Source organism: Schistocerca cancellata, chromosome 5, assembly GCF_023864275.1.
Source record: "Schistocerca cancellata isolate TAMUIC-IGC-003103 chromosome 5, iqSchCanc2.1, whole genome shotgun sequence".
NCBI classification, from domain to species: Eukaryota; Metazoa; Arthropoda; class Insecta; order Orthoptera; family Acrididae; genus Schistocerca; species Schistocerca cancellata.
The window spans coordinates 7,889,168-7,908,863 of NC_064630.1; positions in this window are offsets into that span (position 1 = coordinate 7,889,168).

Here is a 19,696-nt window from a genome sequence, read left to right on the forward strand (position 1 = left end):
CCCAAAGCACTCGATGTGGAACGTTTCTGGTACCAGCATCGGACGTCATAGAAATACATTGTTCCATCAGCAGCAGCACACATTGTTTGTCAGCTTTTTCCGTGAATATGTTTGCATGCGTACTGCAATATAAATCATTTTGTGAACGTGCGTCACGGTACGATAAGTTTTCGACCTGACTCGGGCATCTCCCGATGAGGGCGTCCCATGGCGGCCGTGACACCACTTCGAACAATGGGTTGTAGAAAATTTTGTAACTCACGGATGAAAAACCCTTTTGTTCTAACATTCTTGATACATTTATCTTCCAAAAAATGCGATAAAAATCGAATTTTCGATCATTTTGAATGAGAACCTGCTCTGAATGCGCTGTACGAATGTAGACACGTGTCCTATGGGTGCAGTGCGTGTTTAGACGCCGTGGCGTGTTGAAGTACGCTGCGTCAGAGTGCAGCGGAATGCTTATTTACTGTGGAGTATCGTTTGAGATCAAGGGAACTGACAACAGCATTGTGACTAACATGGCTTTCTCGACGATGTTTACTTCTGAAAGGAATACGGAAAAGCCTATCCCCTCGCCATTCGTAAATGCATGATTGATGACATAAAGTTGGTTGCCGAAAAAGTGATAGGTATTCAAATTAACAAAGCTGTGAGTTGTGTATACACTGAATGTAAAAGTAACGAAATGTGACGGTGGCATAAAATCTTATGGGTCTGTCAACACACTGTTAATAACTTTCGCAGGTTTTGCTTGCGATCTGTTCAAATGGCTCTGAGCACTATGGGACTCAACTGCTGTGGTCATAAGTCCCCTAGAACTCAGAACTACTTAAACCTAAGTAACCTAAGGACAGCACACAACACCCAGCCATCACGAGGCAGAGAAAATCCCTGACCCCGCCGGGAATCGAACCCGGGAACCCGGGCGTGGGAAGCGAGAACGCTACCGGACGACCACGAGATGCGGGCGCTTGCGATCTGTGAGAGTCTGTATTTCGATGTTCGAAATGCCGCTCGAAAATATCAGAGAAGTGCAAAGTTTACGGTACTAGAGAAGAAGTGTAGTCTGAAACCTTTTTGCAAGGCAAGTTGATTAGCAATCGAATAGCAAAGTAGAATTACAAAAGCACATACCTTCTCATGTGAATATATGTGGTCGTAGGGCGTATGTTGTGTATGCGGACGTCATAGAAATACATACGTCAGCAGCGTAGTATAGGTGAAGATTATCAATGATGTCACGTGCGCCAACATCATCTGGGAGGCAAGAAGATGACTCCGCTTGTGTCACGGAGGTGGCAATGTGGGCATTGTGCCTGCCTATCATACGAGAACAGTTCGAGTTTTCGAGCTGCCTTTTGAACTACGTATTTGACAACCGTCCTCCAACCCCCAGCACGGTCCTCGACCAACTCACTGAGACACAGGCACAGTTCAAGGAATATCCTGTCCTGAATGGTGTACGACAAGGGCACAGAGCCATTATCATATACGATCACCAATCCCGCATGTGTTCGGTATGCGGAGGACATCTTCGGTCAGAATGGTAGCAGCGACAGGTCGCAGAACTACCGCCTAAGGACGTGATGCCCCACCAAACCCGACTACTCTGTCGATGACGTATGCGGCGGCGCTTGCCGCTGTCGCTGCTGCACTGAAGCCCACCGCTTAGGCACCCCAGCCGGCAGCAGACGTCACAAAGGGATCGTCCGAACGACGCGAAAAGACAAGTAGACGAGGAAGCCTGCACACGGCAGCTTCCTCCACCTCACACCACGACTGGTCAAGCCACTGTGTCCGCACTTGGATCGCTTGTGGTGCCGATGGAAACTTTCGAACCTAGACGGCGGAACTCATAGGAGCTATCTGACGCAGAAGTACATTTTCGCAAGCAACGTCCGACGCGGTGGCGCAAGCGGAGGCCCACGTCGATACCCGAAACCAGTCACATTCCCTCGCCCAAGAATGATGACACACGTGCGGACGACGCCCACCTCCTGATGTGAGCTGACGGCGACAGTGACGGACAACCTTACACAACAATCACTCCAGCGCCCATCCCCTGCGTAGAGAGCGTAACGGACAACGCGCAGGGGTACACAGTTGTCTCCCCACTAACATCGTATTACCAGTACCTCACAGGGGGGTGGCGATATGGACACCGTACATTCCTGCGCTGCTGTGGCGTGGGGAGATGACGAATAAGATGCGTCGGTGATCACTCTGGGGTCGACACACCCACTTAGCCCTACCGACCAATGACTTACAAGTGTGCCCCATGCAGTTGGACTGGGTGGGGTAACGTCACCCATTGACTACATCCATAGCAATGGTGGATCTCTCTCAGTGACCCCGCAACAAGCATGCAGAGCGGCTACCGTGATTCTCAGCACGGTGAAGATACGACCACTCGGAAACATGATTCGCATATCAGATTTCAACATTTGCCCTGTTAAAAGAGGTGCATATTGCGACGATTCTGGATATCTACGGATACGACTTGTACCGCTCTGATGGTTGTCAGGGTAAGTGTTGCGTGCTGATCTAATGGTACATTTGACAGGGGCTACCGGTCTCAGATGTCAACATACTCCCATCCACAAGAGGCATGGCCATTACCATATTTAGAATGCATGTCGTCAATCTATGTGCTCCATCAGGCACACCCAAGCAACATAAACGTTCTGTTTTTTAATCCATTGACATCTCCACCCCCCTATTCCTTGGCCGTTGTGACCACACGATAATTGACGGCGACCTTAGCTGAGCATTCCATCCGAAAGACCAACATCCCAGCTGTTCACTATTCCCAGTCCTACATACATTTGTGGAAGATCTCCGCCTTATTGGCGCATGCGAGAAGATACACAGCGACGCCCCCGGACACACACATCTTACAAGCCATTCCTTATGCAAGCCAGATCCCGTCTACGTGTCTGACACGTTCCTGCCCGGCGTGCTCGCCGGGGAACAAAGGGCGTTCGACTTTTCCAGCTACTGCGCGCTCACCAGCTCCAGCTCCGTCCTACTCCCACCACAGTCAGTCTGGCACAGCCGTGGGATGGGGAAGCTTAACGCGTCCCTCCTCTGTGTTCCGTTTGGTCCACAGCGCATCGCGGTGATGTGGACTTCCTGTGAGTGCCCACTTCTACACTGATGTGGTGACTCAGCTGTGCCAAACAGCACATCATGGGGCACTTGGTGCAATGTGGGAGATAACTGACTGTGTGTCCTTATGACACCATGAATTATTATTAAACTGTGCTGTGGAATCTCGACTATCGGCCTCCGTAGCCTCAAGTGCACAGGGAACGACAACACATTAAGTACTGTAACAGTTGTGATAATGTAACACTTCTGTCACTAAATGTAACTGGGTTTTCTCTTTTGATGCTGTCAATTGTCAGGATGAGCATTATAAAACATTCTGTCAGGGTGAAAATATTAAATAAATTAACTTTTCTCTCATAACAACATGTGGGAAGGATGGGTTCTTCCTTGGCTCGGGTATGAGGTGGAATGAAACAGCACTTTTACATAAGATAACTTTTATTGCAAGTTTCGTACAACTGTATCTTACTGGATGTTCTGGTTCGGAGAACGGCAGCTGTGTCGTTTGCGTAGCCTTCTGCTGCGGCGGCGGCGGCGTCTGATTACGCTTAGCGGTGTGTATCTCGTGTCGCCGTCTCGCCCAGCCGACTGGAGACACGCAGCGCGAGGTGGCCCGTTTAATTACTGCGAGCGAAGTCGTGCATCGGATGGTGATACCTTGGATGTGGCGTCCCAGTGTTTCTCTTCTCTAAGCGGGCGCGTGTGTTGTGCGTCGGCCAGCGGAGCGGCGCGGCGGGGGAAGGCCAGTGTCCCGGACTCGAACAACGGACTCCCGCTTGCCGGTCTTCGGCTGTCAGATCTTCATCCCAGCTCACAGGTGACTGCTGATTTGAGTCCGTCTCCTTCCCGTCCTCACGAGTCACCCGGGTACGTAAAAATCAGACTTCAGATACCTTTTAACTTCTGTCTTCTGGCGCCGAGGCTGCTGCTTGCTATTCCATTACAGCGGCGGACTTGGTGCGTCTGTGCATGTAGTCTCTTCTTGCATGACGGTCTTCAGCACCGAAACTGACTGAAAACTACTGCTACGCTTCTTCACTTCTTCGTCTTCTTCGTCTCTCGTTTTCGTCTCCGTCTCCGTCTCTCGTCTCCGTCTCCGTCTCTCGTCTCCGTCTCCGTCTCTCGTCTCCGTCTCCGTCTCTCGTCTCCGTCTGTCGGGCCCACTGCGTCTCGCGTATTTATTCATATCAGTTCACTGGAGGTGAACGACTTTACGGTCATTGCCTCTTCTGTCACGTTGAAAAGCTTCTCGAAGAATCTTCTTAACGTCGGTCATTGGCTCTTGGGATGTAGGCGAGGGCCTTTGCTCACATGTGACAACTGAGAAACACGTGAGCCGGTCGGGCGATGCCCTGACGGCTGAATCGACAGCGCCTGCTTATGTGGAACTTGCTGACTTCACGGTCATTGTCTCTTCTGTTCTGCTGTTCTGCCCGCTGAATGCCAGTATGTAACTCTCTAAACTAAACCAAGTTTTTCATTTATATTCTAATTTCTACTTCACCTTCATTTCACTAATTTATTTACTTAAGTACCACTCAACACAAGTGTGCCCCATGCAGTTGGACTGGGTGGGGGTGGGGGTAACTTCACCCATTGACTACATCCATCTCTCTCAGTGACCCCGCAACAAGCATGCAGATTGGCCACACTCAGTGATTCTCAGCACGGTGAAGATACGACCACTCGGAAACATGATTCGCGTATCAGATTTCAACATTTGCCCTGTTACAAGAGGTGCATATTGCGACGATTCTGGATATCTACGGATACGACTTGTACCGCTCTGTTGGTTGTCAGGGTGAGTGTTGTGTGCCGATCTAATGGTACATCTGACAGGGGCTACCGGTCACAGATGTCAACATACTCCCATCCACAAGAGGCATGGCCATTACCATATTTAGAATGCATGTCGTCAATCTATGTGCTCCATCAGGCATACCCAAGCAACATAATCGTTCTGTTTTTTAATCCATTGACATCTCCCTCCCCCCTATTCCTTGGCCGTTGTGACCACACTATAACTGACGGCGACCTTAGCTGAGCATTGCATCCGAAAGACCAACATCCCAGCTGTTCACTATTCCCAGTCCTACATACAGTTGTGGAAGAACTCCGCCTTATTGGCGCATGCGAGAAGATACACAGCGACGCCCCCGGACACACACATCTTACAAGCCATTCCATATGCAAGACAGATCCCGTCTACGTGTCTGACACGTTCCTGCCCGGCGTGCTCACCGGGGAACAAAGGGCGTTCGCCTTTTCCAACTACTGCGCGCTCACCAGCTCCAGCTCCCTCCTACTCCCACCACAGTCAGTCTGGCACAGTCGTGGGATGGGGAAGCTTAACTCGTCCCTCCTCTGTGTCCCGTTTGGTCCACAGCGCGTCGCAGTGATGTGGACTTCCTGTGAGTGTCCACTTCTACACTGATGTGGTGACTCAGCTGTGCCAAACAGCACATCATGGGGCACTTGGTCCAATGTGGGAGAGAACTGACTGTGTGTCCCTATGACACCACGAATTATTATTAAAGCCGGCCGCGGTTCTAGGCGCTGCAGTCCGGAACCGCGGGACTGCTACGGTCGCAGATTCGAATCCTGCCTCGGGCATGGATGTGTGTGATGTCCTTAGGTTAGTTAGGTTTAAGTAGTTCTAAGTTCTAGGGGACTGATGACCTAAGATGTTAAGTCCCATAGTGCTCAGAGCCTTTTGAACCATTTTTTGAATTATTATTAAACTGTGCTGTGGAAACTCGACTGTCGACCTCCGTAGCCTCAAGTGCGCAGGGAACGACAACACATCAAGTACAAGCCGCTTTCATTGACACGCAATAAGCTGCAGGGGATGGTGGTGAAATCACACAGACAGGATTTTGCGCCCGAGGAAATACCATCTGTGCCCCACACCACATCTGATTGTCATCGTCATTAACAGCTTATAACCACCATCCTCATGCAAGACGGCAGTCGTATCAATACACAGGTGACTATTGTCCCTACCTTTACTGACCTTACAAGATTACACTGGTGTTGCTGTATGACCAGAAAGACCACAGGTGACTAGGAATTTACACCCTGACAGCGGTCACCTAACTAGTAAGCCTTCCACTTGTCTACCTATGCCATGCGTCTGCTAAATTGATTTTGCCCTTCGATAGTGACTGTTGTTGTCAGCCTGCATTAGAAGTTATCACTTCTATCAGAATCTAAATGAACCTGAATGCTGAATAATTAAATTAAATTATGGCCCCGTCTTTGTTGTATTAAATTTTTGATGGATGATTGATATATCAACATGGGTTGATATTTTATACAAGATTATGAAAAACAGTTAAGCTTTATGACAAATAAATCATGAACTTTTGGAAATACATATAGACGCAACAAATAGTTAACAATCCAATGGATGGCGATTGGTTAGCAAAGACTGAAGTTTATCTGATTAAACTATTTACTCTGACTCAGGACACGCATAAAGCAACCTGACAGTTAACACATTGATGGTTCAAATGGCTCTGAGCACTATGAGACTTAACTTCTAAGGTCATCAGTCCCCTAGAACTTAGAACTACTTAAACCTAACTAACCTAAGGACATCACACACATCCATGCCCGAGGCAGGATTCGAACCTGCGACCGTAGAGGCCGTGCGGTTCCAGACTGTAGCGCCTTTAACTGCTTGGCCACCACGGCCGGCAACACATTGATGAATTTATTCTACACAGAAGATATACTACATTGGTTGACGGAGGAGATAGAGAAGATCCAAAGAAGAGCGGCGCGTTTCGTCACAGGGTTATTTGGTAACCGTGATAGCGTTACGGAGATGTTTAACAAACTCAAGTGGCAGACTCTGCAAGAGAGGCGCTCTGCATCGCGGTGTAGCTTGCTCGCCATGTTTCGAGAGGGTGCGTTTCTGGATGAGGTATCGAATATATTGCTTCCCCCTACTTATACCTCCCGAGGAGATCACGAATGTAAAATTAGAGAGATTAGAGCGCGCACGGAGGCTTTCAGACAGTCGTTCTTCCCGCGAACCATACGCGACTGGGACAGGAAAGGGAGGTAATGACAGTGGCACGTAAAGTGCCCTCCGCCACACACCGTTGGGTGGCTTGCGGAGTATAAATGTAGATATAGGTGTTGCTGAGAACAAACGGCGAAACTGTGATTCTGTTTACCCAAACAAGCCGAAGCAGGAATGTAATAATCCTTTCTCGATGCGTGGCGCTGTCTTAGGAGATGGTAATGGTAGAAGAGTCGCAGAGTAGCGATGTGCGACACCAGCAATTCATTACCGTTAGCACGAAATATGCAAAGTCATGGATGGCGATCTGTTAGAAAAATCTTAATTAGTTTCTAATGGAGCCCTGAAATCTAGGCAGATTCCAGCGTACGACACTCCCAATCGATGATCTGCGCACCACGAGTTGCGCGGCCTGAAGACGGACACACAGTTTCTAACCGTACGTCAGCTCCATATGACGTTTGACCGATTCTTTTAACTAACTGATGTGGGAAGAGTCTGGGTCTCTACACTTTCATGAAATTTGGAAATTTGTGGTAAGGTCCTATGGGACCAACTGCTGACGTCATCTGTATCTAGGCTTACATACTACTTAATCTAACTTAAACTAACTTACGCTAGGGAAAACACACCCACCCATGCCCGAGGGAGAACTCGAACCTTCGATGGGGGTAGCCGCGCAAACCGTGGAAAGCCCCCCCCCCCCCCCCCCATGATCACGCGGCTACCCCGCGTGACGCTTTTCTTACTGTGTTAAAATATTAACTTAATATAATAGATTATAAAGAGTCGATTATAAAAGTTTTTTAAATCCTTCAATTCGGTCAGTCAATACTAATATTATAAATGTGAAAATAACTATGTCATTTACGCTTTCATGAATAAATCACTGATCCTGAGAAGTAAACTGTTCTCAGAGATCTACTTTGCGAAAGTTCAACCGTGAATTTCGATTGTTTAAACTCAAAAGAACACGTCTTACTTTCACATTTAACGATAGTAGCCACGTCAGAGTTTGGCTACAAACATCAACACAACATGTAACACGAAAGCTCATTTAAATAAGTTCGAGACTAATTAAGGAAAAGGCTACAGTTTTGTTCAGTTATAATTGAAAGAGCTGAATAAACTCGCTTTTGGCAATGGGAATGCAGCTACATGACGCCTTATTAAATGCAAACAGAGTTTACTTCATTCTTCCAGAAGTGCTAGTTCTGCAAGGTTCGCAGGAGAGCTTCTGTGTAGTTTGGAAGATAGGAGACGAGGTACTGGCGGATTTAAAGCTGTGAGGACGGGGCGTGAGTCGTGCTTGGGTAGCTCAGGTGGTAGAGCACTTGCCCGCGAAGGGCAAAGTTCCCGAGTTCGAGTCTCGGTCCGGCACACAGTTTTAATCTGCCAGGAAGTTTCACAGTTTACGTAGTTGACAGCTGTCAAAGTCGAACTCTCCGCCGGTAGCGTGCCTAGCGCCAATAACGAGCGAACAGTTGTGCTATGATTGGTCGGTGCCCTGAATTTAATGGTGGTTGCCGCACCTTACCTGGGCTGCCACATACCACAAACAAAAGAAATAAATAACCCTGATAAAATGGAGCTCACATACACTATAAGAATAAGTAAAAACACATGCAATAACAGCTAAAATTAAAGAAATGAGACGGAGGAAAGAAACAGCAATAACTATTGTTAAGGGTGGCCTCAACATTGTCAAGAGTGAATTACTAACACACTTTAAGAAATCGCCTTTCCTTTGAATTAAAGTAAATAGTGATAAAGGTAAGTTACAAAAGGAAAAGGAATCACAATTTCAACTTTTTGAACTGATTCGAGTCTTTATAGGGGAAGAGTGCTTGTCACTGCAGCTTATCTGTTTGTATACGATGCGTCGTGACGTCAGCGGCTGCTCGTTCGCTGGTGCTGGTGGTGTAATTAATGTACGTTGATCAGTCATGAAATTACCATGGAGACATCCTCTTGCTTAGCAAATGATTCAGCTGACAGTAATATTATCCCCCGCCTAATTAATTTGCCCCTCCCCCACCCCCCTATGAACCATGGACCTTGCCGTAGGTGGGGAGGCTTGCGTGCCTCAGCGATACAGATAGCCGTACCGTAGGTGCAACCACAACGGAGGGGTATCTGCTGAGAGGCCAGACAAACGTGTGGTTCCTGAAGAGGGGCAGCAGCCTTTTCAGTAGTTGCAAGGGCAACAGTCTGGATGATTGACTGATCTGGCCTTGTAACACTAACCAAAACGGCCTTGCTGTGCTGGTACTGCGAACAGCTGAAAGAATGGGGAAACTACGGCCGTAATTTTTCCCGAGGGCATGCAACTTTGCTGTATGGTTAAATGATGATGGCGTCCTCTTGGGTAAAATATTTCGGAGGAAAAATAGTACCCCATTCGGATCTCCTGGCGGGGACTACTCAAGAGGATGTCGTTATCAGGAGAAAGAAAACTGGCGTTCTACGGATCGGAGCGTGGAATGTCAGATCCCTTAATCAGGCAGGTAGGTTAGATAATTTAAAAAGGGAAATGGATAAGTTAAAGTTAGATATAGTGGGAATTAATGACGTTCGGTGGCAGGAGGAACAAGACTTCGGGTCAGGTGACTACAGGGTTATAAACACAAACGCAAATAGGGGTAATGCAGGAGTAGCTTTAATAGTGAATAGGAAAATAGGAATGCGGGTAAGCTACTACAAACAGCATAGTGAACGCATTATTGCGGCAAAGATAGATACGAAGCCCACTCCTACTACAAAAGTACAAGTTTATATGCCAACTAGCTCTGCAGATGACGAAGAAATGTATGATGAAATAAAAGAAATTATTCAGATAGTGACGAAAATTTAATAGTCTGGGTGACTGGAATTCGGTAGTAGGAAAAGGGAGAGAGGGAAATGTAGTATGTGAATATGGATTGGGGCTAAGAAATGAAAGAGGAAGCCGCCTGGTAGAATTTTGCATAGAGCATAATTTAATCATAGCTAACACTTGGTTCAAGAATCATAAAAGAAGGTTGTATACGTGGAATAATCCTGGAGATACCAAAAGGTATCAGATAGATTATATAATGGTAAGACAGAGATTTAGGAACCAGGTTTAAAATTGTAAAACATTTCCAGGAGCAGATGTGATCTGTAGATTAAAACTGAAGAAACTGCAAAAAGTTGGGAATTTAAGGAGATGGGACCTGGATAAACTAACTAAACCAGAGGTTGTACAGAGTTTCAGGGAGAGCATTAGGGAACAGGAATGGGGGAAAGAAATACAGTAGAAGACGAATGGGTAGCTCGGAGGGATGAAGTGCTCCCTGCCGCCGTTGGATAAGCAGATGCAGCAGCAAATCGTATACTCCTAGCTCGCTCATTTGTTACATAGTTTAATTCTTAATTTCTTTGCGTGTTTTTGGTACTTGCATTGTTTAATTCATAAATTTCGTGCGTATTATAGTATTTGAGAGTTGTAGCATCGCGTTTTAGTACCTGAATAGTGTAAAATCGCGTAGTCTCCTACCGCCGCCGAGCAGTGTGTCAGCAGTGCACAAGTGGCAGCATTACTGCATTTACTAGGCAATCTTGTATTTTAATAACCGTTTAAATTTTGTGTCGATTTGTTTGCGCTCTCTGTAGAGTAGTTCAGAGGTTCTTTGCACAACAGTTTTTAGCATGGGTAGGGACTGCAACTGCTGTGTTCGGATGCAGGCTGAGTTGGCATCCCTTCGCTCCCAGCTTCAGGCAGTGTTCGCTTCGGTCACACAGCTTGAGGCTGTTGCCAATGGGCATCACTGTGGGGATCCGGATGGGCGTTTGTCAGGGACGGCCTGCTCGTCCCACGCATCCCCCGATCGGACTACGACTGTGGTTGCCCGGGATACTGCCCGCATTGAGGCTGATCCCTCACCTGTGGTAGAGTGGGAGGTCGTCTCAAGGTGTGGCAGGGGGCGAAAGACATTCCGGAGGGCTGAACGGAAGGCCTCTCCAGTTTGTCTGACGAACCGGTTTCAGGCTCTGTCTCAGGCTGATACTGATCTTCCGCCTGACATTGCTGCTTGTCTTGTTCCAGAGGTTGCCCCTCAGTCTGCAAGATCCGGGCGGTCGCAGAGGGTGGGCATACTGGTAGTTGGGAGCTCCAACGTCAGGCGCGTAATGGGGCCCCTTAGGGATATGGCAGCAAGGGAAGGGAAGAAAACCAAAGTGCACTCCGTGTGGGAGTCATTCCAGATGTGGAAAGGGTCCTTCCGGATGCCATGAAGGGTACAGGGTGCACCCATCTGCAGGTGGTCGCTCATGTCGGCACCAATGATGTGTGTCGCTATGGATCGGAGGAAATCCTCTCTGGCTTCCGGCGGCTATCTGATTTGGTGAAGACTGCCAGTCTCGCTAGCGGGATGAAAGCAGAGCTCACCATCTGCAGCATCGTCGACAGGACTGACCGCGGACCTTTGGTACAGAGCTGAGTGGAGGGTCTGAATCAGAGGCTGAGACGGTTCTGCGACCGTGTGGGCTGCAGATTCCTCGACTTCCGCCATAGGGTGCTGGGGTTTCGGGTTCCGCTGGATAGGTCAGGAGTCCACTACACGCAACAAGCGGCTACACGGGTAGCAGGGGTTGTGTGGCGTGGGCTGGGCGGTTTTTTAGGTTAGATGGCCTTGGGCAAGTACTAAAAGGGCAACAGCCTCAACGGGTGCGGGGCATAGTCAGGACATGCGGGGACCAAGCAGCAATGGGTATAGTAATTGTAAACTGTCGAAGCTGCGTTGATAAAGTACCGGAACTTCAAGCGCTGATAGAAAGCACCGAAGCTGAAATCGTTATAGGTACAGAAAGCTGGCTGAAGCCAGAGACAAATTCTGCCGAAATTTTTACAAAGGTACAGACGGTGTTTAGAAAGGATAGATTGCATGCAACCGGTGTTGGAGTGTTCGTCGCTGTTAGTAGTAGTTTATCCTGTAGTAAAGTAGAAGTGGATAGTTCCTGTGAATTATTATGGGTGGAGGTTACACTCAACAACCGAGCTAGGTTAATAATTGGCTCCTTTAACCGACCCCCCGACTCAGCAGCATTAGTGGCAGAAGAACTGAGAGAAAACTTGGAATACATTTCACATAAATTTTCTCAGCATGTTATAGTCTTAGGTGGAGATTTCAATTTACCAGATATAGATTGGGACACTCAGATGTTTAGGACGGGTGGTAGGGACAGAGCATCGAGTGACATTATACTGAGTGCACTATCCGAAAATTACCTCGAGCAATTAAACAGAGAACCGACTCGTGGAGATAACGTCTTGGACCTACTGATAACAAACAGACCCGAACTTTTCGACTCTGTAAGTGCAGAACAGGGAATCAGTGACCGTAAGGCCGTTGCAGCATCCCTGAATATGGAAGTTAATAGGAATATAAAAAAGGGAGGAAGGTTTATCTGTTTAGCAAGAGTAATAGAAGGCAGATTTCAGACTACCTAACAGATCAAAACGAAAATTTCTGTTCCGACGCTGACAATGTTGAGTGTTTATGGAAAAAGTTCAAGGCAATCGTAAAATGCGTTTTAGACAGATACGTGCCGAGTAAAACTGTGAGGGACGGGAAAAACCCACCGTGGTACAACAACAAAGTTAGGAAACTACTGCAAAAGCAAAGAGAGCTTCACTCCGTGTTTAAACGCAGCCAAAACCTCTCAGACAAACAGAAGCTAAACGATGTCAAAGTTAGCGTAAGGAGGGCTATGCGTGAAGCGTTCAGTGAATTCGAAAGTAAAATACTAGGCACCGACTTGACAGACAATCCTAGGAAGTTCTGGTCTTACGTTAAATCAGTAAGTGGCTCGAAACAGCATGTCCAGACACTCCAGGAAGATGATGGCATTGAAACAGAGGATGACAAGCGTAAAGCTGAAATACTAAACACCTTTTTCCAAAGCTGTTTCACAGAGGAAGACCGCAGTGCAGTTTCTTCTCTAAATCCTCGCACAAACGAAAAAATGGCTGACATCGAAATAAGTGTCCAAGGAATAGAAAAGCAACTGGAATCACTCAACAGAGGAAAGTCCACTGGACCTGACGGGATACCAATTCAATTCTACACAGAGTACGCGAAAGAACTTGCCCCCTTTCTAACAGCTGTGTACCGCAAGTCTCTAGAGGAACGGAAGGTTCCAAATGATTGGAAAAGAGCACAGGTAGTCCCAGTCTTCAAGAAGGGTCGTCGAGCAGATGCGCAAAACTATAGACCTATATCTCTGACGTCGATCTGTTGTAGAATTTTAGAACATGTTTTTTGCTCGAGTATCATGTCGTTTTTGGAAACTCAGAATCTACTATGTAGGAATCAACATGGATTCCGGAAACAGCGGTCGTGTGAGACCCAACTCGCTTTATTTGTTCATGAGACCCAGAAAATATTAGATACAGGCTCCCAGGTAGATGCTATTTTTCTTGATTTCCGGAAGGCGTTCGATACAGTTCCGCACTGTCGCCTGATAAACGAAGTAAGAGCCTACGGAATATCAGACCACCTGTGTGGCTGGATTGAAGAGTTTTTAGCAAACAGAACACAGCATGTTGTTATCAACGGAGAGACGTCTACAGACGTTAAAGTAACCTCTGGCGTGCCACAGGGGAGTGGTATGGGACCCTTGCTTTTCACAATATATATAAATGACCTAGTAGATAGTGTCGGAAGTTCCATGCGGCTTTTCGCGGATGATGCTGTAGTATACAGAGAAGTTGCAGCATTAGAAAATTGTAGCGAAATGCAGGAAGATCTGCAGCGGATAGGCACTTGGAGCAGGGACTGACAACTGACCCTTAACATAGACAAATGTAATGTATTGCGAATACATAGAAAGAAGGATCCTTTATTGTATGATTATATGATAGCGGAACAAACACTGGTAGCAGTTACTTCTGTAAAATATCTGGGAGTATGCGTGCGGAACGATTTGAAGTGTAATGCTCATATAAAATAAATTGTTGGTAAGGCGGGTACCAGGTTGAGATTCATTGGGAGAGTTCTGAGAAAATGTAGTCCATCAACAAAGGAGGTGGCTTACAAAACACTCGTTCGACCTATACTAGAGTATTGCTCATCAGTGTGGGATCCGTACCAGATCGGGTTGACGGAGGAGATAGAGAAGATCCAAAGAAGAGCGGCGCGTTTCGTCTCAGGGTTATTTGGTAACCGTGATAGCGTTAATGAGATGTTTAACAAACTCAAGTGGCAGACTCTGCAAGAGAGACGCTCTGCATCGCGGTGTAGCTTGCTCGCCAGGTTTCGAAAGGGTGCGTTTCTGGATGAGGTATCGAATATATTGCTTCCCCCTACTTATACCTCCCGAGGAGATCACTAATGTAAAATTAGAGGGATTAGAGCGCGCACAGAGGCTTTCAGACAGTCGTTCTTTCCGCGAACTATACGCGACTGGAACAGAATAGGGAGGTAATGACAGTGGCACGTAAAGTGCCCTCCGCCACACACCGTTGGGTGGCTTGCGGAGTATAAATGTAGATGTAGTGAAGGCAGCAGAGGATCAAGTGGGTAAAAAGACGAGGGCTAGGAGAAATCCTTGGGTAAAAGAAGATATATTGAATTTAATTGATGAAAGGAGAAAATATAAAAAATGCAGTAAATGAAGCAGGCAAAAAGGAATACAAACGTTTCAAAAATGAGATCGACAGGAAGTGCAAAATTGCTAAGCAGGGATGGCTAGAGGACAAATGTAAGGATGTAGAAGCGTATCTCACTAGGGGTAAGATAGATACTGCCCACAGGAAAATTAAGGAGACCTTTGGAGAAAGGAGAAGCACTTGCGTGAATATCAAGAACTCTGATGGAAACCCAGTTCTAAGCAAAGAAGTAAAAGCAGAAAGGTGGAAGGAGTATATAGAGGGTCTATGCAAGGGCGATATACTTGATGACAATATTATGGAAATGGAAGAGGATGTAGATGAATATGAAATGGGAGATACGATACTGCGTGAAGAGTTTGACAGAGCACTGAAAGACCTAAATCGAAAGAAGGACCCGGGAGTAGCCAACATTCCATTAGAACTACTGACAGCCGTGGGAGAGTCAGGCCTGACAAAACTCTACCATCTGGTGAGTTAGATATATGAGACAGGCGAAATACCCTCAGACTTCAAGAACAATATAACAAATACAATCCCAAATAAAGCAGGTGTTGACAGATTTGAAAATTACCGAACTATCAGTTTAATAAGTCACAGCTGCAAAATACTAACGCGAATTCTTTACAGACGAATGGAGAAAGTAGTAGAAGCCGATCTCGGGGAAGATCAGTTTGGATTCCGTAGAAATGTAGGAATACGTGAGGCAATACTGATCCTACGACTTATCTTAGAAGCTAGATTAAGGAAGGGCAAACCTACGTTTCTAGCATTTGTAGACTTAGAGAAAGCTTTTGGAAATGTTGACTGGAATACTGTCTTTCAAATTCTGAAGGTGGCACGGGTAAAATACAGGGAGCGAAAGGCTAATTACTGTTGTGAATTGGCAGGAGCCAATTCACGGGATTTGGAGGAAGCCGAAAGGCACTCGTTAAGCTCACGCAGGCTGGCGTGAGGTCTGGAACAGGAAAATGTAATTAATATAGCCAATAAGGTACGTCGCTGCTGGAATACTTAACTTTAATCCATAATTGGTGTACATCGGTCTGACTGTACAGGCATGACAAGATTAATAGCAATTGATATTGGCGCCTTTCTAGGTCATAGCAAATGACGTAGCTGAAGGCTATGCTAACTATCGTCTCGGCAAATGAGAGCGTAATTTTTCAGTGAACCATCGCTAGCAAAGTCGGCTGTACAACTGGGGCGAGTGCTAGGACGTCTCTCTAGACCTGCCGTGTGGCGGCGCTCGGTCTGCAATCACTGACAGTGGCGACACGCGGGTCCGTCGTATACTAGCGGACCGCGGCCGATTTAAAGGCTACCACCTAGCAAGTGTGGTGTCTCGCGGTGACACCACATTTACAATTTGTGCAGAAACCAGATGGCAGTTATAAGGGTCAAGGGGTATGAAAAGGAAGCAGTGGTTGGGAAGGTAGTGAGACAGGGTTGTAGTCTCTCCCCGATGTTATTCAATGTGTATATTGAGCAAGCAGTGAAGGAAACAAGGTATTAAAATCCATGGAGAAGAAATAAAAACTTTGAGGTTCGCCGATGACATTGTAATTCTGTCAGAGACAGCAAACTACTTGGAAGAGCAGTTGAACGGAATGGGGAGTGTCTTGAAAGGAGGATATATGATGAACATCAACAAAAGCAAAACGAGGATAATGGAATGTAGTCGAATAAAGTCGGGTGATGCTGAGGGAATTAGATTAGGAAATGAGACAAAGTAGTAAAGGAGTTTTGCTATTTGGGGAGCAAAATAACTGATGATGGTCGAAGTAGAGAGGATATAAAATGTAGACTGGCAATGGCAAGGAAAGCGTTTCTGAAGAAGAAAAATTTGTTAACATCGAGTATAGATTCAGGTGTCAGGAAGTCATTTTTGAAAGTATTTGTATGGAGTGTAGCCATGTATGGAAGTGAAACATGGACGACAAATAGTTTGGACAAGAAGAGAATAGAAGCTTTCGAAATGTGGTGCTACAGAAGAATGCTGAAGAGTAGATGGGTAGACCACATAACTAATGAGGAAGTATTGAATAGGATTGGGGAGAAGAGAAGTTTGTGGCACAACTTGACTTGAAGAAGGGATCGGTTGGTAGGACATGTTCTGAGGCATCAAGGGATCACCAATTTAGTATTGGTGGGCAGCGTGGAGGGTAAAAATCGTAGAGGGAGACCAAGAGATGAATACACTAAGCAGATTCAGAAGGATGTAGGTTGCGTAGGTTGCGGTAGGTACTGGGAGATGAAGAAGCTTGCACGGGGTAGAGTAGCATGGAGAGCCGCATCAAACCAGTCTCAGGACTGAAGACCACAACAACAACAACAACAATTAATTTGCTCACAGGCCGGTGAGAAGTCGTTGTTCTTGTGTATATCCAGGTTCGTATGTGCTCGTCAGTGACGTCTGTCCCACCCTCGACTCCGTGATCAACGTTCCGTAAATAGTTTTAAAACAGTTTTAGCAAACACCATCATGAATTTACAGTTCTGGTGAAAACAGTGCGACTGGCCAAAATTAGTTTACATCAGAAGTAACCCTGTTTTTGCAAACACGACCACGAATTTACAGTTCTGACGAAGATTGTGTGACACCTGAAAATCAGTTTGCAGGTCTCCACGTCTACAGTTAATGTTTTAGCTAGCGCGGCAGCCCATTAATTTGCACACGACGCAATAAATTCAAAGTACGTTAGTTCGTGCACTTGGATAGCTGAAAATAATTCAGTTGTCACAATAACAATCATATCCCCCTCGCTTAAGCGCTGTTACTGCTGTTTATAACACTCCACGAAACTCTCAACACTTGGACTGTCTAACGTATTGTTCCGTAACTTCCACGTTGACGTTTAGTTTAAGCAGTGACCGAAAAATAAGAACGTGGCCATGAACTTTCGTGTAGTTCAGTCTGGCACGATTACACAACATCAACCGAGCGTACGTCACGACACCGCAAAACCGGACTGTCCTCACTGTCAAAATGTAACTATCGATATCGCTCTCGCATCTCAGTGCATACAAAAGTCACTCCACTTACGTGGGGCTCACAAAACCGGATTTTTTAAACCGATTTCTCAATACCACTTCTGAGTGGTCATGTGAACGCTTTGATATCGATTCTGGAAAACCGCTTCTGATCGCCGGTTTTCCTGTTCCGCAATCGATTTTTGCTCCCGAGTAAATGCAGCAGCTTTTGAAACGTGCTCCGGCTGTCAGATTCGGTCTTGTTTTAAAAACATTTCGGCTAATATGGAAGGAGTGAGTTTTCGAATAGTAAGGGGTAAATAGGAACATTAGACTGAAGCTGTTTACGCCTCATCTAATTGCTGAGCAAAAGCGATTCTGCTGACTAAATCGCAAACTTTAAAAACATGTTTTCCAGGCCTCATGTTTAACTGAGCTAGCAAATCCACTTCAGACATTAACAACAAAACGCGACAGCGAGAAACGGTTTCCGAAATTCGGTTTTCGTCTTTCGGAAGATGTGTCGCTTGTAAACGTTATCACAAAAAAACGGTTCAAATGGCTCTGAGCACTATGGGATTTAACATCTATGGTCATCAGTCCCCTAGAACTTAGAACTACTTAAACCTAACTAACCTAAGGACATCACACAAGCCCCAGTCATCACGAGGCAGAGAAAATCCCCGACCCCGCCGGAAATCGAACCCGGGAACACGGGCGTGGGAAGAGAGAACGCTACCGCACGACGACGAGCTGCGGACAAAACGTTATCACAATCTAACGTAACAGTCGAGACACTCCACGTCATTTTTGTTAACCACATCGATAGCAGCGCGCCAAGCGGCTAGTAAGCAATACTTCTGAATACAGCATCAGATAATAAGGTTTATACTGATTTGTAACATAGTTTCCTTAATAGGGATCGTATGTAGCGTCAACAAATAGGAGTAACCGATAAATGGTACCACGCATGTGATTCTTTAGCTCCCTAAGAACCTTGAGAGGTTCGTATAGGTAAACTACATGACGGTTCATTCACGATTCTCTTATCACGTACATATACTGTCGCTTTCATTTAACAACAAAAAACAAACTGTAATTAAAGCACAGACGACGTAACTTTTTGCATAAAGATGTTGTACATCTACACAACAAAGCGGAGTTTTGTTCTCTATACTCCCAGCCAAATCAATGATTGTGCAACGTAGGGAACCTACACGGAATGTAACCTCTATATTATTTAATATGCCAAATTCCCCACCACATTTATAGCTTAAAGGAAAACCACCTAGAGTGTCTGCCTCCTGACCGCCGGCAGCGCTGGTGTGATGTATAGACCGTAGTATTATACACTCCTGGAAATTGAAATAAGAACACCGTGAATTCATTGTCCCAGGAGGGGAAACTTTATTGACACATTCCTGGGGTCAGATACATCACATGATCACACTGACAGAACCACAGGCACATAGATACAGGCAACAGAGCATGCACAATGTCGGCACTAGTACAGTGTATATCCACCTTTCGCAGCAATGCAGGCTGCTATTCTCCCATGGAGACGATCGTAGAGATGCTGGATGTAGTCCTGTGGAACGGCTTGCCATGCCATTTCCACCTGGCGCCTCAGTTGGACCAGCGTTCGTGCTGGACGTGCAGACCGCGTGAGACGACGCTTCATCCAGTCCCAAACATGCTCAATGGGCGACAGATCCGGAGATCTTGCTGGCCAGGGTAGTTGACTTACACCTTCTAGAGCACGTTGGGTGGCACGGGATACATGCGGACGTGCATTGTCCTTTTGGAACAGCAAGTTCCCTTGCCGGTCTAGGAATGGTAGAACGATGGGTTCGATGACGGTTTGGATGTACCGTGCACTATTCAGTGTCCCCTCGACGATCACCATTGGTGTACGGCCAGTGTAGAAGATCGCTCCCCACACCATGATG